Source organism: Grammomys surdaster, unplaced genomic scaffold (genome assembly GCF_004785775.1).
Source record: "Grammomys surdaster isolate TR1022 unplaced genomic scaffold, NIH_TR_1.0 332255, whole genome shotgun sequence".
Classification (NCBI taxonomy): Eukaryota; Metazoa; Chordata; class Mammalia; order Rodentia; family Muridae; genus Grammomys; species Grammomys surdaster.
The window spans coordinates 76,891-102,567 of NW_021627514.1; the positions used below are offsets into that span (position 1 = coordinate 76,891).

The following is a 25,677-nucleotide window of genomic DNA, read 5'->3' on the forward strand; positions in this document are numbered from 1 at the left end:
CACAAAATAAACCAGCCCATTTGCCAGTGGAACCTCTGTCCACCTGAGCTGGAGACCAAGAAATGTACAAGTTATAATAGTGTCATGCACGGAGGAAGCAGGATCAAGGCAGTCACAGCAATTAAGCAAGGGAATGTGAACATCAATTTTGGAATGAACAGGGAAATGTGGGTACATTAAAATAATGTGAAAGTACTTAATATGAATGATTCAGATGTGGCTCTCCTGAGCAAGGCTGCATCATCCTGTGCCACAGTGTTAAATGGAAGATGCCAGACAGAGAGGAGACACAGTGTGAGTGAGCCAGGCTGCTGAGATGAGCAGCACAAACTCAGGGTTTCAAGATTCTACTGAAGTGTGCAGAGGAGCTTCCTAAAGGAAGGTGGCTTTCTTTGTAGGAGGGAGGGGTTGAAGACAGAGGAGCACATGTGATTTGAGGATCTGATAGAACCATGACTTGTTACTCTGGGTGTTTGTACATTTGTTTGTTTTATACTAATGAGTTGGCATAACATACACATTTTGCTGTATATTCTTCATTTTACACTATAAATAAATATATGAAGAAAATACAAAAGAAGTAGTGGAGTTTAGATCTGTTGAAGCAGTGGGAGATGAAATATGGATTGTTTCATTTGGGGCTTGGCAGGAGGGATGCAGAACTGAAAGAATATTACGGGGAAAGAGGCGAGGCTGAACTTTGACAGACAATGGATGCTGAGCGACTTTGATCTCTGTCATAAAGTAGCATCATAAAGTAGGAATGTAGGTTTCTAAATTATCCACAAAGAAACCGTCTACCAGGAAACAATCTACAAGCTGACAGACATTGTGCACACCGGAGTGGCACTGGTGCTGCATCACACAGGCTGCATGTCCACATATCAGCAAGGTGACGGCACAGGCAGTATGGATCCAGGTCTCCAGGGAGGGAACTGAGTGAACTCAATGGGATGTCTGAGTTTCTCTGCAGGCTTTGCTCTGTTACTGTGCAGGCCTCGGTGACAAGGCCCTCAGTAACCACCCACGGTCACACTCTGCAGGTTCTATTCTGGGCCCTGCTCTAGTCAGAGAGGAAGGCAGGCTGTGGACAGTCAGTGCCCTATCACCCAGGCTGAGATAAATGATGATGGGGCTCAGCCCACATCAAGGTGAGTAGGGGCTCCTGGGATAGGTGATCTCTATGTCTCTTCTAGAAATGCAGGTAGAGATTCTCCTGTCTTTGAACTGGGAGTGACAGCTTGTGATTATTGTCTCTGCACACCATTCTGTACAGTGACAAAAACATCAAGGTGGGATGTTGAAAGGAAGGCATGGGGCCACAGACGTATGTAAGGTCTTCCCATGGCTGAAAAACATGTAGTCTTTTGTTGTCTCTGTCAGGACAGAAAGATTAATACTAACTGCACAGTGGCTAGTGATCATGCCTTCCCACATGCCATGTCTCTCCACAAATCACACTGAGGCAGAAACAATGCTGACCTTCCCCTGCTCCATCACTGTAGGACAGAAACCACTGTGCTGACAGGCAGGAGCATAAACCAGGAAGCAGCTCCTATCTGGGAAGGAGCCATGAGCAGGGAAGGAAGAGCTCCAGAAAGAAAAGTTTCTTTGTAGGAGAAAAAAAAAAACAAGTTTATTACCAGGAGGCATGGGGAAAATATGGCTGGCCAGATGGAACATCTTCTAGAAAGTCCTGGTGTGAGAATGCAAGGATGGTCTGAGCTACTTGCTCCTTGACCTATTCTGGTAGGGTCTACCTGGGATCAGAGGCTTGCTGGGCAGCAGCTGAAGGCCAGGAGCAGTCAGATTCCCTGTGCTTGACAGGATGATTCTCTTTGGGACTCAGAAAGCAGCCACAGCCTATTCCTTTTGTTGTACTTTGATGTGGGTCAAAGCTTTATGATCAACAGCTGGCTGCTGTTTGTTGCCAATTTCTCTGTATCTAAATGAATGCTTGTACCTCTTGGGTCTCATATGTGGAAAGTTGCCCATTACAATCTTTGTTTTAATTTTACCTGGGTCACAGGCTCTTGGGTCTACAAGATCTGGCTCCTTGTCTCCAATTCCTCTGTACCCACATGGAAGTTCTTTCCCCTTGGGATGGGGAGCTGGTCAAACACATCCCTCTCTTCTCTTAGTTCAAACGTTGGTCATAGGCTCTCTGGGCTTTCATCCCTGACTGCAGTTTGTCTCCAGTTCCTTTATATGTGAAGGGATAGTTGTGCATCTTGGGGCTGGCATGATCACAGCTCCTTCTTCTTGCTGCTCTGCTATGGTTTGTGTCACACAGACCCTCAGAAAAGTGAGATGAGTCACCCTGCTGGGATGTGAGTGATTCCACTTTACACTCTTCTATCTTTGATGGGTCTCCTTCAGTGTTCTCTGACATCTGGAACAGAACATTAGAAACTGTCATAATTTAGATGACAGTTTTCTTTGTTAAGACTTTCTGTGTCTGCACATTTATTGGGTGGGTGGGGGGTGATCATTCTTTAAAGAAACTCTTTTCCCATTGTATTTTGTGCTGAAGTTTCCATCCTGTAAAGCATTCCTTGGGATGTTCTTCCAAGAGCTTTTGGAAGTAGTCTCTCCTTTTTCTGGTATCCAAGGCTTGGCTGTATCCTTGAGCTGTGTGAAGCTTGAGATAGAAGGTCTTACTCTCCCAAACCTTTCTCCCTGGCCCTTAGCTCTAGATCTTATAATGCACCACCTCTCTTCATGGGGATGGAACCCCTTGAGATACTTCACTTAGATCTTATTCTTTGGAACTCTGTTCTCTTGAGTATCATCCCTTTCATGTCTCTTCGTGAAGACATTACATAAGCCCTGGGAAGTCTTGGGGTTTTGGCATCTAGTCTGGAAGCTGGGCAGAGTGTGCTGTGAAGACAAGCTGACCTTAGCAGCGTGTACTCTTCTGGGGCTATCGGGATGGTGTTCACAGACCAGGTCACTGGCTGCTTGCTTGCACTGAAAATAATTTTACTCTACCCTTATGTTTTTGGAGTTGAGTCCTGTGAGTGTTGTGGCATAGGTGTTTGGAGATGGCCTGGGCTTCTGTTGGCCCCAAAAGACCCAAAGACCCTGGGACTGATATTGATGTCCTGGCCATTGTGAATCTCATTGGATCCCAGTCCCACTCTCCAAGCATGAGGTGGCTCTTCTTTCACCTCAACAGTATTAATTTGTTTGGCTACTGAAGTTGAGACCCTTTCTCTAGGGCCTATCATTGTCACACTCCTGGGGTGATGTCCTGAGTCCACTTCCTGAAAGTTCTTCTGTGGTGCCCATTTGGGCACTGGCATGTGGTTGCAGGCTGCCTTTTCAAGGGCCTAGGATAGTCCTTTTCTGCTGGTATTTGCTACCTGGAAGTAGAAAGCAGGTTGCTGAACATTCATATATCTCTGCAATGGATCTGGATGGGCCTTTGAGGCCCCATGGCTGCAGCATGTGGAGGGGTTCTTTGAATTTCCTGAACCTCTGGAAGTAAGTCTATAAACACAGCACTTTCCATCCTAGCAGCTGATGCACTTTGTACCAATGTCCCTCCTGGATCTTGGTGATGCAAATTTTCCAGGACTGTGGCAGCATAGGAATAGTGTTCAGCCTTGGAATCACAGATGGGTGAGGAGGGATATACAACCTGGGGGAGGTTTGAGACTGGAACCCCAGGTGGGGTGAGATCCCTTGCTTCAAGCATTTGCAGATATGATCTTGTTTTACATTTCACTGGAAGCTCTGTGATGTTTGATGCTAATTTCTTAGTCAACCAGGGAATGATGCTCAGCAGGGTTCATGTCAGACAGTTTGTCTGTCCTCAGTGCTGGATTCCTGGGTTCAGCCTCTTCCCAGAGGTGCTGCATAAAAGGTGAGCCACCTTTTTTGCCCCAATACCAAGGCCCTCCTTGATGGTGTTACCTACATTTGACATAGCTATTTCCTTCTTTAAGGGTACTCTGTGGGTACAGACCCCATCATTTCTCTACATTTGCAGCTTTTGGAGTTTAGGATGGAGACTGGGCAGGCTGGTAGAGTTGAGGCTTGCTTTTGCAGTAATGATCACTGTTTGCAGGGAAATGTCCCTGAAGCTGGGTCAGTTTCCTGGGTGGTGGGAATCTGACAGGAGTTCCTTGTTTTTTTTTTTTTTTAACAGTAGTGGCCTTGTGTTTTTTCTGTGGCTCCTTATTGTGCTGGAGCATATGACAGTGCTCAGGATGGATGGAGGCTGGCCTGATAGCTTTAGTAAGCAGGATACTCCTGGGCAAGTTCCCTGTGTGCTTGCTAATGAGATTTTGATATTTTTGGTCATAACCTTTGGTATTTTTCGCATACAGTCCATTTCCAGGACAGACTTTCAATTGGTAGGGTGCCTGTATCCTTCTCTCATTGGTAGGACACGACAGTGCACAGGTCTGACTCTTGAAACAAGGAGGCAACCCTTCTTCCTCTCTCTGGTAGACAAGCTTCCTGCTCTCTGTGGTCATGGATAACACGGAACCTGCATTTTCCAGGAAGTGTTCTCTCATGCATCCTTGACTCATTCACACTGTACATAAACACATTTCCTTGTCACCTTGTTGGCAAAACAGAATAAGGCACTGTCTATGCCACTGTTACCATGGATGTCCTCAGTCAGTGTTCCTCAGACAGGATCCCTTCCCAAGGCTGAGCTCTGCAGCTGCCTTTGGGCTGCCCTGTGATATCTGCTTCTTCAGATCAAGGGAGATTCAAACCCTTCTTTAAGGGCATCCCCGTGTGCACAGACCCCATCATTTTGTTACATTTGCAGCTTTTGGAGTTGAGGATAGAGGGCTGAGCAGGCTGGGAGAGTTGAGGCCTGCTCTTGGAATAATGATCATGGCTTTGTCCCTGAAGCTGGCTCAGTTTCTTGGATGGGAGGAATCTGACAGGGGTTCCTTGCTGTTCTCTCACAGTAGTTGCCTGGGCTCCTTATGGTGCTAGAGCATCCGACAGTGCTCCGGAAGAATGGAGGCAGGCCTGATAGCTTTAGTGTCCAGGCTGCCCTTGGGCAAGTTCCTAGTGTGCTTTCCATCTGAATTTGGTGTTTTGGTCATTATAACCTTTGGTATTTTTCGAATGCATTCCCTGTTTCTGGGGCAGGCTTTCAATTGGTAGGGATGCCTGCATCCTTCTCTCAGGACATGGCACTGCACAGTTCCTGCATTTCAAACAAGGAGGTATTTGTTTTGGGGTAGAGCTTGGGAGGATTTTCTTTTCTTGGACTGGTTTCACAGCTACCAAGTTTGGTTTCACAGGTTGGTGAGGTAATGGCTGGTACCTGGAATGCTGTGGAGGTCCTTTAGCCTGGGATAGAGCTTGGGCAGGGCCAAAGGTATCAGTAAACCTCACAGATTTTTGTTTTCCCAAGGACGGACTTCTGAGGACATGGGCAGTAACCACAACTGATTCAGAGAAAATAGAGGATATTACCCAGAAAAGTTGACTAAATTTCTGCTGTATAAAGTCCTCCAGGACCTTGAGGTAAGACAACAGCTGAGAGAGAGAGGTGATCCAGTTTCTGACTAGGGTTCCAAAATGGTTGTGGTGTGGAGTCCTCGACAAGTTGCTTGGTGACACTGCAAAAGACAGGAGGCAGAAGCATCAGCCCCACACAGAGGGTCATGAGGCCTCTAAGTCTGTGTAAATATGGCACTTGTGCTCTTACAGTCCCTCCATTGCCTCCATATCACATGTCCCTTAGTGTCACATACAACAGGGCTGTCTTCAAATCCCTCACTGCATAGCATCTTTAGTATGAAGATCCCCAGACTCTGAGCTCACATTCTGGTATGCAATATTTAATGAGATGAAGATTTTTTTTTTTTTTTTTACTTTTTCACAGGTTGTGATGGAGTCTTGGCCTCTTCCATATTTTCTCCTCCATCTCTATAACCTGGAGATAGTTATGTAGGATCAGACAAGGAATGAGAACACACAGGACTGAGGAATCTGTCTTATGACTACCCATGCTAGAACTCTAATGGTCAACCACTATATTCCAAGGACAGAACACTGAGAGTGAGCAGGGGGTATGGAGGGAGCCCACGTCTCCATTTACACTTTCCTTGCTCCTCCCTCAACCTGTGAAATTCCACTTACAACATTGTAATGGCCACAGGGTCAGTTATCTGAAAGAGAAATGCAGCTGGGAGAATTGAAGCTACCTGCTGTCAGGAGGACCTGAAAGTCCCCCATACCCGGGCACAGCATCACTCCAGTGCCTTAACTACACTCTCATATGGAGTGCCCAACCAAGCCAACCACTCTCCTTTCCTTCAAAAAACCTGGGGATTCCATAATTCTAGTTTCCATTCCAGAAGCCCCCTCTTCTTTCCTGAATATCATGTCACCTTCACTAAAAGATAGGCCAGAGAGAATTTCTCTCCACAGGAAAGCAGAAGCCTACCTTTTCCAGCAGCAGTTTTCATCTTGGTCTTCTTCTTCCCCCTCTTCACAGCCTGCCAGTTAGAAACAATACAAATGAGCTTGGGACCCTTCTCCCTCTCTCTGGTAGACAAGCTTTCTGCTCTCTGTGGTCATGGATAACGTGAAACCTGCATTTTCCAGGAAGTGTTCTCTCATGCATCCTTGACTCATTCACACTGTGCATAAACACATTTCCTTGTCACCTTGTTGGCAAAACAGAATAAGGCACTGTCTATGCCACAGCTACCTCATGTCCTCTATCTGTGTTCCTCAGACAGGATCCGACCCAAGGCTGAGCTCTTTAGCTGCCTCTGTGCTGTCAGGTGATATCTGCTTCCTCAGACCTGAGGAGACTCAAGCCCTGATCTGAGGCCCTTGGTCTCATCTTCTGTTTCATATCAGCTCAACCCAAAGAAAACAAGGGCTTGAACAAAGGACAGATGATCTTTCTCTGAGCTTGTCCTGTGTCCCCACCAACTCAGAAGTGTAGTCTGTTTATGTAGGCACAGTAGTCCTTAGTAGGCTCTCTGCATCTTTGTACAGATTCTTTGAGAGCTTTAGGTAGACACATCAGGGCACTCTCACCTCTGCCCTGCCTATCAGCCTCTGCAGATTCTTTCTGGAGATTTCCTCTCTCCTGTCTAGCTAGATATTAGCTGGTTTGTAGGCTTTTCTTTCTTCCGCCCTTCTTCATCCTTTTTCTTTCACCCATTCTATCCCCTAACACTTGATATGAGAGAAAAAAAGGTTGTAGGGGATATGTCCCCAGAATTCCAAAAGTCACAGGAACAGAAAATATAAGGTGCTGGCAAAATCATGCCCCGGCTTGAACACGAGGCAAGTCATACTTATCTGCTGTGGACAATTTGAAGGAGCCCCGTATCTCATACCAGAAATTAAAAGAATATATTCTTCTGTTAATGTTTTTAAAAGAAATACTAAAATTGTCCCTAGACCTGTTTTCCTAGGAAATGTGAGAGTAACAGTCATGAACAACAGACTGCTGCTCCATTGTGTGTGAACCAAGGCTCTCCTCACCTTTAGGATGTCCCTTCACTCTCAGGTGCTGATGACACTGGGTATTCCTTCAGGAAGAGGAGTATTAGGAAAAAGATCCCCTCTCCACTCATAGTTGCAATGCTCATGTCCATTGCTGTGTCCATGGATCTGGGGCTCATCCATGAGTCACTAATGCTATTTATTCATCAGAGTGAGAAAAGTCTCCATCTCCTGAATCTCAGTGCTGCTCTCAGACTACTGAGCTGTTGTGTACAGCATGTGACTTGTCAGAAGGGCTCAGGCCACATCACACAGCTGTGGCCTCCTCATCACAGAGGGCTCCTGGCAGGAGCGAGGGTGCCACAGCCCCTCCCTAGCCTCCAGCCCAGTGTCCCCTCCTGTGTCCTTTCTCTCTTCCCTCCTTCCAAATCCTGCTGCTGAATCAGGCACAGATAGACCTCTGTTCATGTTTTGTTCTTTATCCCTGAGCCTCAGTACTCTTCTGTGTAGTATATTTTGTTCAACCTACTTTCTAAGGGCTAAATTTCCCTCTAACCCACCAGCCACCAGAAGTGGGAAAGAAAGGTTATGAAGATATGGGGGAAGTGTGCCTGTATTGAAATAGTTCTACAGGGCAATTACAATCTTTGTTGTTCTCATTCCAGTCCCCTAGCAAGCACCAAACATGAGTCAGCCCCTTCAGAGCAGTCCACTGGGCAGACACCATACATGAATCACCAAGGGCAGCTCAATGCAGATGAATCTGTGAGCCTCACCAATGGGGCCTGAGTCCAAGGAAGCAGCAAAAAGCCTCAGGAATCTCGCTAGAACTTCTTTGATGAGTTTCCCTCTAAGAAGACTCGACAGGTGAAGCTCAGCAATGCAGTATAAGGTGAACTAATACAAGCTTGTCCCCAGAATGAGCAGCAAGGTAGAGCAAGGCAAACCACAGCTCAAGCTCTCACTGCCTGTGGGGTCATATTAATGTTTCTTCTAAACATCATGTATTCTTTCACTTGTCTGCTTTAGAAAAACATTCTTTCACCTGTCTGCCCCAGCAAAACATCAGTATAACCTAACCGAGTCTCTAAAGAAACCAGAAATTTACACTGTATCTTTGCCTCCTAGATGGTACCTACTTAAGTCAATCAGGTTCTTAGTTTTTGACAAAGTGGGCTTCTCGGTGGAACTTGGGTTGTATCTTTAGGATTGTTGCTCTCAGTTTGTCTTCTGTCTGCAGATCCCTGTTATGTTCATGTGACCATAGCTCCTATCAACTCAGGCACAAAACTTCCTTATTTTTCTTATTTATTTAGCTTTGTCATTATTCAATATAATCTGAAACAACGTACTTTTTTTGCCTTCAGGTATAGAATGGTAAGGAAAATGAAATTCATTTCTTAACCATAAGAATGCATGTGGCTGATTGTTAACTAAACCTTCTATGATAATTGGAATGCTTTGTAGTGTTTTGCTTTGCGTCTTTACATGTTCATTTTTTTAAATTAGCAAACTCTAATAGAACTTATTTAGGTATTTTAAATACATAATTGTGTTGCTGTTGGCAGAATTACCACAACCAACATAGATGTTTAGATATGTCCTTGGCAGGAAGTATAGCTCATTTTTTGAGTCCACGCTCAGAAATGGTACACCTAGGCCCATGGTAGTTCTATTTTTAGGAAACTCTGTACTGATTTCTATCACGTGGCTCCAGTTTACATGCCCCATAGCAGCTCTGGACAGGTCCTTTCCCTCATCTTTGCTAGAATTTCTCATTTGTGTTGATCTCAGTCATTGTCATTAGGCAAAATGGCATCTCAGTGTTGCCCTAATCTGAATTTACCTGAAGGCAAAGAGTTTGAATATTTCTTGCCTTTTTCTCCTTTTGGGTGTATTTACTTCTTTTTGTTCTAGGGCTTTCAGTTGTGCTGTTATTAGTGTAGGATCTCTCCAATTTCTTTATGTGTGCACTTAGTGGTATGAATTTCCCTCTTAGCACTGCTTTCATTGTGCCCCATACGTTTGAGTATACTGTGTCATTATTTTTAGTGAATTCTAGGAAGTCTTTAATTTCTTTCTTTATTTCTTCCCTAACCAATTTATTTTCGAATAATATTATTTACTTTTCATGGATATGTGCTTTTTCTGTGTTTTTGTTGTTATTGAAGTCTAGCCTTCATCCGTGGTGATCTAATAGGATTCATGGGATTATCTCAATTGTTTTCTATCTGTTGAGGTTTGTTTATTGAGAGTTTATATGGTCAATTTTGGAGAAGGTTCCATGAGGCACTGAGAAAAAGCTATATTTTTTTGTTTTAGAGTGAAATGTTCTGTATACATCTGTTAAATCCATTTACTTCATAACCTGTATTAGTTCCACTGTGACTGTTTAGTTTCTGTTTCAATGACCTGTCCATTGGTGGGAGTGGGTTGTTGAAGTCTCCCACTGCCATTGTGTTGGGTTCAATGTGTGTTTTGAACTTTAGTAAAGTTTCTTTTATGAATGTGGTTGCCATTTCATTTGGGGCATAGATATTCAGAACTGAGACTTTCTCTTGGTGAATTTTTCCTTTGATAAATATTAAGTGTTCTTCCTCATTTTGCTTGAAAACTTTTGGTTGAAAGTCTATTTTATTGGATATTAGAATGACATCTCCAGCTTGTTTCTTGGGATCATTTGCTTGTAAGAATTTTTTCCAGCCTTTTACTCTGAGGTAGTGTCTGTATTTGTTATTGAGTTATGTTTCTTATATGCTGCAAAATGCTGGATCCTGTTTGCATATCCAGTTTGTTAGCTTATGTCTTTTTATTGTGGTAATAGTGTCTTATTGTTATTGAGAGATATTAAAGACAGATGATTGTTAGTTCCTGTTATTTTTGTTGTTGAAGGTGGTATTATGGGTATGTAATTCTCTTCTTTTTGCTTTGTCCTGAAATGACTAATATCTTGTTTTCTCTTTGGTGTAGGTACCCTCCTTATGGTGAAGGTTTCCTTCTAGTATTCCTCTTTAGGGATGGATTGGAACATCCATATTATTTAAATTTGGTTTTGTTCTAGAATATTTTGTTTCTCCATCTATAATGATTGAGAGTTTTGCAGAATATAGTAGCCTGACATGGTATTTGTTTGCTTAGGTTCTGCATTAACTCCGTTGAAGTACTTCTGGCTTTTAGAGACTCTGTTGAGAAGTATGGTGTAAATCTGAAAGGTCTTCTTTTACTTGGTACTTGGCCTTTTTCTCTTACAGCTTTCAATATTCTTCCTTTTGTACATTAAGTGGTTTTATTATTTTGTGTCTAGAGGATTTTTTTCTAGTTCAATATTTTTAGTGTCCTATAGGCTTCTTGTACAGTTATGGCCACTTCATTATTTAGGTTGGGGTACTTTTCTTCTATGATTTTGTTGAAGACATTTTCTGGTCCTTGGAGCTGGGAATCTTCACTCTCTTCTATTGCTATCATCATTAGGTTTGGTCTGTTCATTGCCTTCTTAGATTTTCTGGATGTTTTGGGATAGGAATTTGTATGCTTTGTATTTTCTTTGACCGTTGTGTCAATATAACCTAAGCCTGAGAGTCTATCTCTTATGTATTTTATTCTGTTGTTGATACTTGGATCTGTAGCCCCTGACCTTTTTCTTAGGTTTTCCATTTCCAGGGTTCCATTTGTGATTTCTTTATTGTTTCTACTTCCACACTTAGGTCTTGGACCACTTTGTTCAATTCCTTCACCTGTTTGATTGTATTTTCCTGTATTTCTTTAAGGGATTTACTTGTTTCCTGTTTAAAGGGTTCTATCTGTTTGTCTATGTTTTCCTGTATTTCTTTCAGTGAGTTATTTTATCCTCCTTAAAGGACTCTATTATCTTCATGAGATAGGATTTCAGGTCAGAATCCAGTTTTTCAGGTGTGTTGGTATATCCAGGGCTTGCTGTGGTGGGAGAACTGGGTTCTGATGGTGCCAAAGTGCCCCAGTCCCACGGGACATTGAACTGGACTCAGAAGACCTGGAAGAGAGAACTGGAGGACAGGGGTCGCAAAGAACCATGGCTTGTCTATCGTCTCATCAAACCGTGATTTTAATTTTTTCACACAGGGGTTATATACACATATAGGCAGGATGTGGGGAAGGGGATGATGCAGGAGAATAGGTGTTCTCAGGGAGAGTACAGATATCTTCCAGAACAGAATGTTGGCTGGGCGAAGCAGCAGGGAATAGGTCACTATGACTCTGTCTATGATTCATTTGTTCTTATCCAAGCTGGCACTTTCCACCAAGGCTACCTATCCACAAGGTCTATGACTACTTGTTCTTATCCAAGCTGGTAGTTTTCCATCAAGGCTGCCTGTTTACAAGATCTATAGCTATCTGTCCTAGGGTCAGTGTTTTCCCACAGAGATCAAGACTTTGTGTTAGCAGACGTGTATGACTGACTTAGGCCTATGGCTGATTTAGATCTTCAGTGTATAAGCAAGGATGCTCTCAACACCAAAGTATATTGGCTTCTGTTGGTAATGATCTTGTGCTTGCCTCTTACCGTCTGGTTATCTCTGGTATTAAATGGCCTGTGTATCTCTGTGTTGAGCCTGCCTCCTGTGTCCCTGGGTTTCTGCAGGTCTCCTGGGAGATCTGTGGGCATGGCTGCAGCAGATCCCCTGGGAGGCCTTCAGACTATTGGGTCTTTCTAGGGGCAGACATGCTGATGATCTTCCCTGGCAGAAGGCCAAGAACTAACTTTTGTTTGACTTATTTTTCTAATTATTCATTTAGTCTCTATTACATTTGTTTTTGCCCCATTCTGTATTATTTCTTGCCTTGTACTGCTTGTAGAGTGTGGCAGTTCATTTTGCTTACCTAAGACCTTAGGATGTACCATTAGGTCACTTGTTTGAGATTGTGCTGGGTATTTTGTTTCTTTGTTTTGTTGGTTTATTTTTGTTTTCGTTTGTACTTCAAGCACACATTTCTTCAAGTTTTCCTCTTGGAAATGTCTTAGTTATATCCAAAAGGTTCTAAAAAACAAAACCCTATGGTTTTGCTTTCATTTGATTCTTGAGTAGTATATTTGAGTTTGCAGCTTCCAGGTAGGGTCAGCCCAGCAAGGCTTGCCAAACACATGTGACTTTGGCATCAACAGAGGGGGATATCTTGCAAGGTCTGCTTCTAATAGTATATGTGGAATAGGAGGGATACATGGCCTGACACCTAGATATGTGTATGCGGCAGTGGCCCCTGTGTGTCTATCTGGGCATGATGCCTAGTGGTCTATGTGGGGTGGCAGAAGAGGTGAACATGTATCTAGAAGGCTCTGATATCTAGCATTGTACATGAAATGTCAGCCTGGGGGTGTTGTTCAGCAAAGCCTGATATCTATAAATTTTGATAGGAGGGCATCACCTACACCAGTGTAGTTTGGATGGCAATGGTAAGGGACTATCAACAAACTCCGTATGTGTGGTTTAGGCAAGGAGGTAGATCTTTGGGGCCTGGCACTTTGTTGTGTATGTATGGCTCCAGAAGTTTGTGCAGTTGGACCTCACACTTAGACCCCATGGTGCTGGACAGCATGGAGGGAGTGTCAGGCAGGGGATGATTTTTTAGCAGGGGTGGTGATGGTGATAGAGTCTGCTAAAGGGACTGACACCGTGCTAGGTCTGTAATGGTGTAGCATTTTTATGCACTGTGTTAAGGTTATCTCTGCCCTTCATCACCTGCCTAAGGCAATCTCTGATTGGCTTTAGTAAAGAGCTGCAGGCCTGTATCTGTGAAGAATAAAGAATTTGAGACTTCTGGATCAAGAGACGAACTGGAGGAAAGTTCAGAGGTGGCAAGGATTCACCAGTCAGACATGGAGGAATTCAGATGTACTGAGTGAGAGGCAATGAGACATGGCAAATGTGAATTAGAATAAATGGGTTAATGAAATTATACATGCTTGTTGTAGGGTACCAAGCTGAGGCCTAAGCTATAATGAATACATGTAAGTCACCATGTCAGTATTCAGGAGCTAGTGGGTTCCAGCGATAGTTCTGGGAAGTAGTTCAGGAATTAACAGTGAGTATAGGCTGTGGGTTGGGTTTCCACAGGACCTGATACTTAACAGTCTATGAATGGCATGTGCATGAACCAGGAAGCAGCTCCTATCTGGGAAAGAGTCATGAGCACAGAAGGAAGAGCACCAGAAAGAAAAAGAGTTTCTTTGTAGGAAAAAACCAAGTTTATTACCAGGAGTCATGGGGAAATGGCTGGGCAGATGGAACATCTAGAAAACTCCTAGTATAGGAAGACAAAGATGATCTGAGGCATCTGCTCCTTGACCTATTCTGGTAAGGTCTACTGGGTGTCCAAGGCTCCCTGGAAAGAAGCACCTGAGAGCTACTGGCCTCCAGTTCCCCTTGTCCTTGACTGGATGGTTCTCTTTGGTACTTATAAGGCAGCCACAGCCCATTCCTTTCTTTTATTTTGATGCGGGTCAAAGGTTTTATGGGGAGAACCTGGCTGCTTTTTGTCTCCAATTTGTGTGTACCTGAATGAATGGTGGTGCCCCAATCCAAACTTTATTCTATGTTGTGAGTCATAGAGACCCTCAGAAGTGTGGGATGAGGCACTCAGTTTGGATATCATCGATTTTACATTCTTTACCTTTGATGGGTCCCCTTCAGTGTACTTCAAGATCTGGAACAGAACATTCACAAGGGAGTGCAGTACAGCCAGCATATAGTAGAGGAGGTTTTTTTTCTTGTTACAACTATCTGTGTCTGCTCAGTAGCTGGTGGGGTGTGCTAGAATTCTTCAGAGAATCCTGCTGTCCCTTGCATTTTGTGCTGAGGTTTCCACCATATTGAAAAGTATTCCTGCTGGGCAGTGGTGGCACAAGCCTTTAATCCCAGCACTTGGGACGCAGAGGCAGGCGGATTTCCGAGTTCGAGGCCAGCCTGGTCTACAGAGTGAGTTCCAGGACAGCCAGGGCTATACAGAGAAACTCTGTCTCGAAAAAAAAAAGTATTCCTTGTAATGTTCTTCCAAGAGCTTTTAGAAGTAGCCTCTCCTTTTTCTGGTATGCAATACTTAGTTGTATACTTGAACTAAGTGGAGCTCTTGGTGGAAGGCCTTACACTCCCAAGCCTTTCTCCCTGGCTTATGGCTCTAGATCTTATAGGACACTGCCTCTTTTCATATGGATGAAACCCCTCGAGATACTTTCACTTTGATCTTATCCTTCAGGACTCTGTTCTCTTGAGTATTCACCCTCTCAGGTCTCCTCATGCAGACATCACATAAGCCCTGGCAAGTCACGGGGTTTGGGCATATATTCTGGAAGCTGGGCAGTTAGTGCTGTGAAGGCAAGCTGACTTTAGCAGGGTGTACTGTACTGGAGCCATCTGGATATATCTCACAGGCCAGGCCTCTGGCTGCTACTTTGAACTCAAATCAATCTTAATGTACCTTTGTGTTTTTAAAGTTGAGTCCCGTGACTGCTCTGGTTTAGGTGTTTGGGGATGGGCTGGGCTTCTGTTGGCTTCTAAAGACCCAAAAACCCTGGGATTGATATTGATGGCTTGGCCATTGTGAATCTCACTGGATCCCAGACTCACTCTCAAGGTACAAGGTAACTCTTCTTTCACCTCCAGTGCATTGGATTGTTTGGGTGCTGAAGATGACACTTTTTCTTCAAGGCCAGCCACTGTCACACTCCAATGGGGATGTCATGTGTCCACCTCCTGAAAACTCTTCTATGTTGCATGCTTACCCATTTTTTTGACTGGCATTTGATTGCTGGCTGCCTGTTCCAGTTCCTCACATAGTCCTGCTCTGCTGGGGATTTGCCTGGAAGTAGAAAGCAGGATCCTGAACTCTCAGGAATCTCTGCAATGAACCAGGATTGGCCTTTGAGGGCTCATCGCTGGCAGTAGGTGGAGGATCTCTTTGGGTCTCCTGATCCTCTGCAAGTGAGTTTGTAATCTCAGCACTCACTAGCTTGGCAGCTGATGTATATTCTAACATTGTCCCTCTTGGCTCTTGGTGATGTAAATTTCCCAGGATGATGGCATCCTTGAAATAGTATTGAGCCATGGAATCACAGTTGGGTAAGAAGGGGTGGCTAGGGAAGGCTTGAGGCTTGAACTCCAGGTTGGGTCAGATCCCTTGCCTCAAGAATCTGCAGATATGGTTTCCTTCTGCCTTTCATTGGAAGCTCTGTGATGGTTGAGTCTAGCTTCATTTTCATCTGTGAATCAAGGAAGGAATGGTGCTCAGTAGGGTTCATGTAGGACAGATTGTCTGTCCCCTGTGCAGTGTTTCTGGGTTTCAGCCCTTTCCCACAGGTGCTGCTTGAAGTGCAAGGCACCCTTTTTGCCCCAACACCAAGGCCTTTCTCGATGGTGTTATGTGTCTCACACTTTGCTAATTACTTGTTTAAGGGACCCCTGTGGGGACAGACTCCATTGTTTCACTACACTTGTAGCATTTAGATTTCAGGGTGGAGGGCTGGAGAGGCTGGGAGAGTTGAGTCCTGTTCTTGCAATGATGATTACTGTTCTCTGGGAAATGTCCTTGAAGCTGGCTCAGTTTCCTGGATGGGAGAAATCTGAGGGGGTTCCTTGTTGTTCTCCCACAGTAGTTGCCTTGTCTTCATTCTCTTGCTTCTCATGATGCTGGAGCATCTGACAATGATCAGGAAGGAAGGAAGGAGGCTGACCTGATAGCTTTATTGTGTAGAGTGCCCCTGGGCAAGTTTCCAGTGGGCTTGCTAGTAGCTTTTTGATATTTTTTGATATCATATCCCATGTTGCATTTCCAAAACTGTTCATGTATCCAAGACTGGTTTTAGTTGATAGAGATGTCTGTGTACCTCTCTCAGTGTTAGTGCATGCTATTCGAAAGGCCTTACTCTAGAAACAAAGAGGTGTTTGGTTTATTGTTGAGCTTGGTAGGTTTTCCAGTTTCCTTGTCCCTGTTACACCTACTAAGGTTGATGTCACAACTTGATGAGGCAATGGCTGGTCCTGGGAAAAGTGTGGAAATCCTTGATCCTGGGCTAGAGCTTGGGCAGGGCCATCTGCATCACAAAATGTCAGAGATTTACATTCTACTGAGGTATGGCTGTTGAATATCTGAGGAGTAGTCACAACTGACTCTGAGAACACAGATGTTATGCCCCATAAAAATAAGCTAAGTTTCTTTCATATAAGATCCTCCAAGACCTTGAGGTAAGACAACAGCTGAGAGAGAGGAAGGTGATCCATATTGTGACTAGGTTCCTAAAAGGGAGGTGGTGTGGAGCCCAAGAAAAGTTGCTTGATGGGATTGCAAAAGACAGGAGGTGAAAACATCAGCCCCAAGCAGAAGCTGAAGAGGCTCATCAGTCTGTGTAAAAATGGCACCTGTATCTTTATAGTCCCTCCATTGCCTACATATACTATGTCCCCTACTCTCACATCCAACATGGTTATCTTCCAATCCCACCCTGCATAACATATTCAGAATGAAGATGCCCAGACCATGAGCTCACTTTCTGGTATGAAAATTTCATAAGACAAAAAATTTCTTGCATTTCCATAGGTTGTGATGGAGTCTTGGTCTCTTCCACATTTTTTCAGCTATGTCTACAACCTGGAAATAGTTATGTAGTATCAGGACAAGGGATGATTACACACAGGAATGAGGCATCTCTCTTATGATTCCCATGCTAGGACTGTAATGCTCAATCACCATAGCACATGCACAGAACACTGAAAGTGAGCCAGGGGAATGGAAGGACATCATGTCTCCATTTACATTTTCCTTGCCCCTCCTTCCACTCCAATCATTCCCCTTACAATGCTGCAAGGGCCACAGCATCAGGTATCTCAAAGAAAAGGTAGCTGGGAGAATTGAAGCTACCTGCTGGCAGGTGGACCTGGGAATCTCTTACATATGAACATAGCATCACTGCAGTGTCTTGAACAAAACTCCTGTGTCTACCGCCCTGCCCACCCCACCACAGCTTCTTTCCATCACAAAACCTGGGATTCCTTGATTCTGATATTCTTCCCAGTGGCCCCCTCTGTCTTCATGCATCTCATGTCCTCAGGGGGCATGGCTCTCATCATGACCCTCTTCACTGAGGGGCAGGCCAGATGGAATTCCTCTCCACAGGAAAGCAGAAGCCTATCTTTTACAGTAGCATTTTTCTTCCTTTCCTTGCTCTGTCCGCTCTGCACATCCTGCCAATTAGAAACAACACAAATGACCTGGGGTCCTTTCTTCCTTTCTTGAGTAGTCAAGCTGCCTGCTCTCTGTGCTCATGGATAACTTGAAATCTCTATTTCCCAGGGAGCTCTCTCTCTTCCATCCTTGACTTATTCATACTGTGCAGAAGCACATTTCTGTTTTGCCTTGTTGGAAAACAGAAGAAGACACTGTCTGTGCAATACTTACCAAGGATATCCTCAATCAGTGTTCCTTAGACAGGATCCTACCCAAGGCTGAACCCTGTTCCCTCTTTCCGAATCCTGATGCTTAATCAGACACAACTAGATCTCTATCCATGTTTTGTTCCTTCTTTCTGAGTTCATGGCTTAGCTGAAGTCCTAACTGTAACAGTAGTCTGAAAGGCTGAGTGGGTGAGCTAGTTGTTCTGGAAATGCCCTGGAAGCAAGAAAATTAACACCTACACAGATAGTAGGTATGCTTTTGCCACGGCCCACATCCACGGGGCTATATACCAAGAGATAGAACTCCTTGCATCAGAGGATATCTAGGATCTCTTGGATGCCCTGATGAAGCCTGCAACTGTGAGCACTATTCATTGCCCAGGACACCAGAAGGGAAGAGACTCAGTGGCCCGAGACAATAACCAGACAGGTCAAGTGGCTCGAGAAGTGGCTATATAGGAACCTATCCTGGTTATGGGCCTGCAAGTGACACCCGCTGGGGAGTCAGACTAGATTAAGGGATGGCCTCACATAAAACACACAGAAGAAGAAAGGACTCAGACTGCTAGCCACCCTACCAACTATTAACTAGAGAAGAAAAGACAATGGCACACACAAGAAGAGAGAACTACGCACTCCAGAAAGCAAGCAAAAGACTTACTAGGCCAAATGCACAGATGGACTCATTTAGGGGATAAGCTCATCCAAGCAGTCAAGGGATCTAAGATATATACAATGAACCACAGGTTTTGGGCCAGAGAGATAGTAGAATACTCTAAGGTATGCCAGCAACTAAATGCTTATGTGGCCAAGAGTAAACAGCGCAAAACACCTAGGGGAGAATAGCCTAGAGTATATTGGGAGGCCGATTTTGCAGAAGTTAAGTCAGGAAAATATGGATACCCTCTAGTGTTTGTAGATACTATCTTTGGATGGATTGGGGCTTTCCTCACCAAGCAGGAAACAGCTGCTGTTGTAACCAAGAACATATTAGAAGAAATCTTTCTGAGGTTTCAAGTGCCTGAGGTAACTGGATCAGAAAACGGTCTTGCTTTTGTTTCTAAGGTAAGTCAGGGATTGGCAGAGATATTGAGGACTAATTGGAAGCTCTATTGTTTGTACTGTCCCCAGAGCTCAGGGCAGGTAGAGAGAATGAACAGAACCCTAAAACGAGACCTAAACTAAATTGCCCTCGGAAACTGGCTCTGGCTGGGTGCTGCCCCTTCCCCTGGCTCTGTTCTGAGCCTGGAACACCCCTCCTGTGTGGGACCCACACTTTCTTGACTCCGGCTCTTGACTCCTCCTACAGAAGTGGACTTTTCAGGCTGATAAGGATCTTATGGCTCAATTGTAAGCTTTCCAGGTCAGCCACCAGGAAATGTGGCCTACACTTAGTGCCCTGTATAATGCAGGTACCTCAGAGGTTCCACCTGAGTAAGCAAAGTGAAAAGGGCTATTCCTGGTGGTGTTGATCATCCTGTCCTCTGTTGAAGTAGATGGAGTAACTGCCTGGGTTCATGTAACTCAGACCAGCACCTGCATTTGACTGGAGAGCAGCCAGACACCTGAGCAAACCCCTCAAGCTCAAGATCACCTGCCATTCTGTAAGGCCAAAGAAATCATTAGATGGCTATGGTGTATCTTCCTTCCCATGCTGACCCTCAACAACCTGCACAACCCTACCAAAGTGACTTGGCAAGTACTCTCAGCCACTGGAAATGTGGCTTGGTCCACTACAGTGGAATGCCTGCCTTGTGCCTGGTGACTAGACCTTGTGTTTGATCTCTGTAAGTTAGTGGCAGGCCTTGACTCCTGGAATATCCCCACCCTAGAGACACAAAGGTGGATATTACTGGAATGTCAAGGATGAGGAACTTTTGAATCTAAAATATGTCCCAAAAGCAGCCTTAGAGGGTGGGGCTTAGGATGTGTACACCCAAAGTTGAGAAGTGTCCTGTGAGAAACCCCCATATATGTGTACTCCTGAGATGAGAGAAGCCAGCAGCAAGCCCATCAGTGTATGTGTGTCGGGGGACAGTTACTTTTTCTGTATTACCTAAGGATGTAGAAAACTGAGAAGCACATACTGCAGACCATTTAGGGGGTGGGAGGAAGATAGTTAAGGATTTGATGGCAAAAGTATGGGAGGGATTAGCCAAAAGAAGAGAGAGAGCAAGCCCAAAGATGGTTTTAGTCTTGGTTTAACAACTAACTCACCTTGGTTTACTACCTTGATTTCTACTTTGTTAGAACCCCTGATAATTTTGTTCCTGCCTCTGACTTTTGGCCCTTGCATTTTAAATCTACTTAGTTCCTTTTATTAAAGATAACATGGGTGCAGATAGGACCAGAGATATGAGCTGCATAGGAACTATCCAATAGCTCCAAGATTGAAGCATGCACAAAGAAAAGGGGGGAAAGAAGAGGAACTTTTGAACACTTCTTCCCCCAACACTCCCATGAGAGAGGCTAATTAACATTCCTTGAACAGAGGACACTTGCTGGATTAACATTCCTCAGTCAGAGGAGGAAGGGAGAGGCTGATTCACATTCCTCAGGACACAGGGGAGGGAACCCACTTTCGGGTGGGGAAGGCCCAGAGCAGGTAGACACATTCCACAGGACTGACCAATCCTTGCCACCTACAGACAAGGGAGGTCCCTGCCACCTCATTCCCCAAAGACCAATCAGTTTAAAAGTCACACTGTTCTGCCAATCATATTGTGCCTAGTCACTGTTTCTCTAGTCCACCCCTTAACCTGTATAAAAACTGACCAAATGGGCTGCCTGTGGTCGCTGCCTCTCCTTCGGGTGCAGGACAACCCCAGTGCATTGGATCATTAAAATTCCTCTTGCTTTTTGCATCAATTCATGTCTCTGCATGGTACACTCAGGAGGTTACCAGTAAGCTAAGGCTGAGCAGAGTCTTACAGAATCACCTAGTCTGGCTTACACTGAAATAACCCCACTTCGCTGGAAGCAAGTTTTCGTTTTGATACTCTGCATTGTGACCTGACAGAACTAAAGTCAGAAAAATCTCATGTTGGATCATTGTTTCAGAGTTCTCAATGTGAGAAGACAGTGGGTACAGGAGAGAAGGGTGTTCCTGTCGAGGAAGCAGAGGGTAGCTACTACTACCAGGATGGATATAACCTTCAAAAGCCAACTACACATGCTCTGTCTCTGCCAACCAGACAGTCTCTGCAGTCACCAAATTATTTCCACAAGTTGGAGACAAGCATTCGAAACATGAGCTGTGGAGAGCTTTTGGGGCTGCTTGGAAGGAATCTCACATTGGCCATGGACAAGGAAATGGGCTTCAGGCAGGAATCTGACTTTGGGCCATGACAGGGAAGTAAATTCAGGCAGGAATCTAAATCTTAGGCTAGAACAAAGAAGTAGGCTTCAGGAATGAAAATGACTTTGGGCTAGGACAGGGAAGTAGACTCAGATATTTTACTCATCCTGATAAGCCGTTAGAAACATTGATCACGGCAGAGAAAACTGAAATTTGCTTATTCCCTCGCTTGTTCTTTGACTATTTGTGTTTATTGTCTTTCTTGTTTCTTGACTATTTGCATCTATTGCTAGTTCCTCAATCTAGAGCAGACCTTAGCACTTGCATCTAATTAAAATGGTATAAAAGCAGATTGGGGAATAATGAACCCGCCTCAGCCTCAGAACGAACTGGGGTGATGCTACAGTGTTGTCTACTTGTCTTTTTTCTTTTTAATCCTCGCTCCTGCCCTGGAGAACCTGTTGACTGACTCATCTGGCTTGGTCAATGAGCTTATGAGGAAAGTCAAGATTCAAGCCATAGTAAATGCTGTGAAGGTTTGAATATGCTTGGCCCAGAGAGTGGCACTATTTGAAGGTGTGGCCTCGTTAAAGTAGGTGTGACCTGGTTGGAGTAGGTGTGGCATTGGGGGTGTGGGCTTTATGATTCTGCTCCTAGAGGCCTGGAAGTCAGTATTCTGTTAGCAGTTTTCAGATGAAGATATAGAACTCTCGGCTCCCCAAGCACCATACCGGTCTATACTCTCCCATGCTCCCACCTTGATGATAATGGGCTGAACCTCTGAACCTGTAGGCCAGTCCCAATTAAATGTTGTCTTTATAAGAGTTGCCTTGGTCATGGTGTCTGCTCCAAGCAGTAAAACTCTAACTCAGACAATCACTAAGTGGCCTGGGAACAAATGAGGGTGAGAACTTTTAAGTAGGAGGCAGAATAGGAAGCTGTGTTGGGCTGGGATGCACCTTAGTGGAAGAGTGTTTGCCAAGAGGACACAGGAAGGCATGGGTCTCGTTCCCCGCAGTATGAAATAGAAGAGCAAATGGGAACAGACCAAAGAGGAAGAGAGAGAGAGGTGTAGCACTGCACAATATTTAAGTGCATAAGATAAAAATCAGCTGAGAGTCGTCAGCAGAAGTGAAGGAGTGGAAAGAGGGGTCAGAAAGGGCCTCCCAGGCCAAGTGTCAGACACAGCCAATGGTCCACCGCTGACATTCACTCAGGTGCCTGAAAGAACTCCTGCCTTTACTGGCTATTTGGCCTGGACTCCTCTCTATGTCCCTTCTGTGTGTTCTAGGCCCTGGAAGGAAGCAGTGAGAGCTGTTCTGTGCCTCCTGGTCTTGAAGGTGTCCTGTGAGCTAGCTCTAGCGACACAACCTTTCCCAGGAGTGAGGTGAGGAGAGCAGAGCAGGCCTAGTCATGGATGGGACTGCTCGTGATGGACATGGTGTTTCCTTTTAGGAGGCCTGGCCTACAACAGTGAAAGACAGGATGCTACATTCTTCCTCTCCAAGGTTTGTCCAGCTAAACCCTTCAAGATGAACACAGGAGGGACAGCTAAGGATATTCAGGGAACCCAAGGCTCAGCTGGCATGTTCTGTGCCTGCTCCCCTCCTGATCCCAGCACTCCTTACGCCAGTACTCCTACCTCATTTGTCCTGGTTCCTGCTCCTGCCTGGATGTCACAGGCACCATCAGAGCCTCTGGGCTACGAATGTGCCTCAGTGGAGGACTGCTAGCTAGCTGGTCGAGCATGGAGGTGCTAGGTTCCACCCCAGTGCAGACAGAAAGTATAGCAATGGGAGAATAAGACAGAGAGAGAAAGAAAATCACCAAAATGAAGACCTCCTTCCATCCCCCAGTTCTCCAGCCTTGGCCCCATTCCAACACTTGGTCTCTTGTGTGTGCCCCTCTACTGGTTGCCTCAGCTGGGAAAATGCGTGGAAAATGCATGGAGAGGAAGTCTCCGTGGCTTACCCATTGTTTCATGAAGACCAAAGCATTGGACAATCTCTGTTCAAATAGTTCCTTGAGGCCACTCTTCTCTGGGAGTTTTTCATAGATCTGGTAGATGTCTGGGGCTTCCACATAATGGTAACTGTAGCTTGGGCTTGACAGGCTGTTACGCTTCACAGGTGCTTGTGTTACTGTGGACAGAAGAGTAGCTGGTCTGAGACGGATACTCAGAAGGTAGCAGGGTAGACAGACAGCCCTAGTGCCAGTCCCATTTATCACCTGGGACAAATTACTTCACCTTTTTTTTCACCTTCCCCTTCTGGAAAAAGATAGGAAAGGTTTGCTTTCACACAGGGTTTTCTGAGGAAATGTATATTTGATAATAAAGCCCTCAGTTTAAAAACTAAGCTAGAGAATGTAAGAACATCCCTTTGTGATTGCCTGACTCCTCCACATGCTGCTCTGGTCTTCACAGATGACTCTGGTTCCTCAAGATCCTAGTCACTGAAGGGGACAGAGCAAGGCCAGCCTTCTGTACCCTGCTAGTGTCCCAGGAGACATGGATCAGACATCAGAAGCTCCTTGGATTTCTTGTGGGCAAAAGCTAGAGTGGAGGGAAGGAAAGGGTGGAGTAGGGATGGGAGGAGGGGACATCAGACAAAGAGGGGAAAATAAGAGACATGGGAGGAGCCTGAGAGCTGAGAGACAATGGGGAAGCTTGTAGAAAGAAGGTAGAACAGGCAAGGGGAGGCTGGAAAGGACCAAGGAAGCAAAAATAAATCCTAAAGAGGAACAGACAAGAAGCTAAAGGATTGGGGACCTACCCTGTGCAGGTCATGCTGGCAATCCAGGAAGCAAGAAAAAATTCAGAATCCAGAACGTGGAGTTGGCCACACTGCTGCCCAGCCACTGGGGTGTCAGAAGTGCTGAGAAATCCAGAAGCAGACTCACACCCAACTCAGGTGAGTCAAGCACTTGGAATCTGGAATCCCATTTTTGAGTACTCAGCTATGTGAATGAAAGCCCTGACTGCCAGGGCCAAGTCCGAGTTGGGGCATTTAGGAAGCAGCCTTTAGTGAGAAGGGCTCACACCATCACTTAGTGGGCCCAAACTCAACGCAGATATGTTCTGCCGTGTCTCAGGTCAACTGAATTGTAGGGCAGCCTGGGCAGGGACTAAGGTTCTTCTACCCTTGAGGCTCTCCTAGTCTAGGGAGGAAGACAGTCCACTGAGTCAATTCTCAGAACACTGCAGAGGCCCCGGGAACAGGAAATTTCCTGGAGTTCTTGGTGTTGCCTCACATCCATAGAATAGCTCCTGTCACACAGGACGAATCAGTCAGTGTTGACCAAGTGGGTCCTCAGTACAACAGAGGAGGTCTTAGTGCTTCTGGTCAGGAAGGTGAGGCTTAAAAGGAGCATGAAGGTCAAGTACAAGTCCTGGGTGGAGACAGGGAAAGGAGAGCCCAAACCTGAAACTAGCAAGGGTCAGTGCCTGGGACTTAGCTATGTGAGTCTGGTAAGGTCAGAGAAGGGCTGATATGGGCTGCTGGCAGGAACCAAGAGTACAGGGCCAGCCAAGGGTTCAGACCTAACAAGACAGATTCTATCCTTATGTCAAGGATTGAAGCAGGCTCAGAAATGGCCAATATTTGTTGATGTTATTAACTTGTAGTATCAGGGATGGACCCCAAGGCCTTGACAAGCACTCAAGGCAAGCTTCCTGTCACTGGGCCATCCATAGGCTAGTTTCGAATTTTTGTGCAATTCTGTTCTACTTTTGGACATTAAAGCCTGGACTTGGCAATTTTTCAAGTGAAGAGTGAAGCCACACCATGAAGCAAAGAGCAAATGAAAAGGCATACCCTCAACAGGTGGTGGCAGCAGCCTGTGAGGCCGAACTGTAGATCACCCAGGATTTTCTTCTGGGAGCCTGGTCGCCTCTAGCATTCTGGGCAGAAGCAGTGGACTCAGTACAGGGTAAGTAAAAGGAAGAGGAGACCAAGCAAGAACAGTCCAGGAGAGAAGACAGCCATGGTGAACACACCAGCCTGTGTTGAAGGCATCTATCGAATCCTCTCCTTCCTTCCTTTAGTTCCATGGCACCCAGGAATGTGTGCATAGTGTAAGAACCCACAAGGATACACAGATACATTGTCTGACTATAAACAGACATGGCAATGAAGAACCCACGCTAGACAGAGGTCTGCAGAGCCCTGGCTGGGCAAACACTGGGATCTAACCTGGGTGAGATCCAGGTGAGTGGTCCAGGAGGAGCACTCTAGCCTCAGCCCAGAGGCAAAGCAGGATACACAGTAAGCTGAGTCTCAGGAGTCCAGAAGATCTGCTGCAGAGCTCAGAGATAACAATTATAAGAAACCACAGAGCCTGGAAGAATCTTAAGACTGAAATAGCATAATCAGAGAGATGCTTTGAGAATCACAAGGAGCCAGTGAAGAGGTAACTGCAGTAATCTGGGCAAGAATTAGGTGGATCTGAGTGCAGACTGCAAGAGCATGGACAGAGTGAAGAGAACACTAAAAAGGATAGGGACATGAGGACTGG

The 25,677-nt window shown here is 45.2% G+C and overlaps 1 pseudogene; it reads right to left on the reverse strand.

Annotated features, from left to right (window-relative positions):
- Window positions 1-1,863: 1,863 nt before the first annotated feature.
- Window positions 1,864-23,303, reverse strand: LOC114616468 (annotated as a pseudogene).
- Between the last annotated feature and the right edge of the window lie 2,374 nt (window positions 23,304-25,677).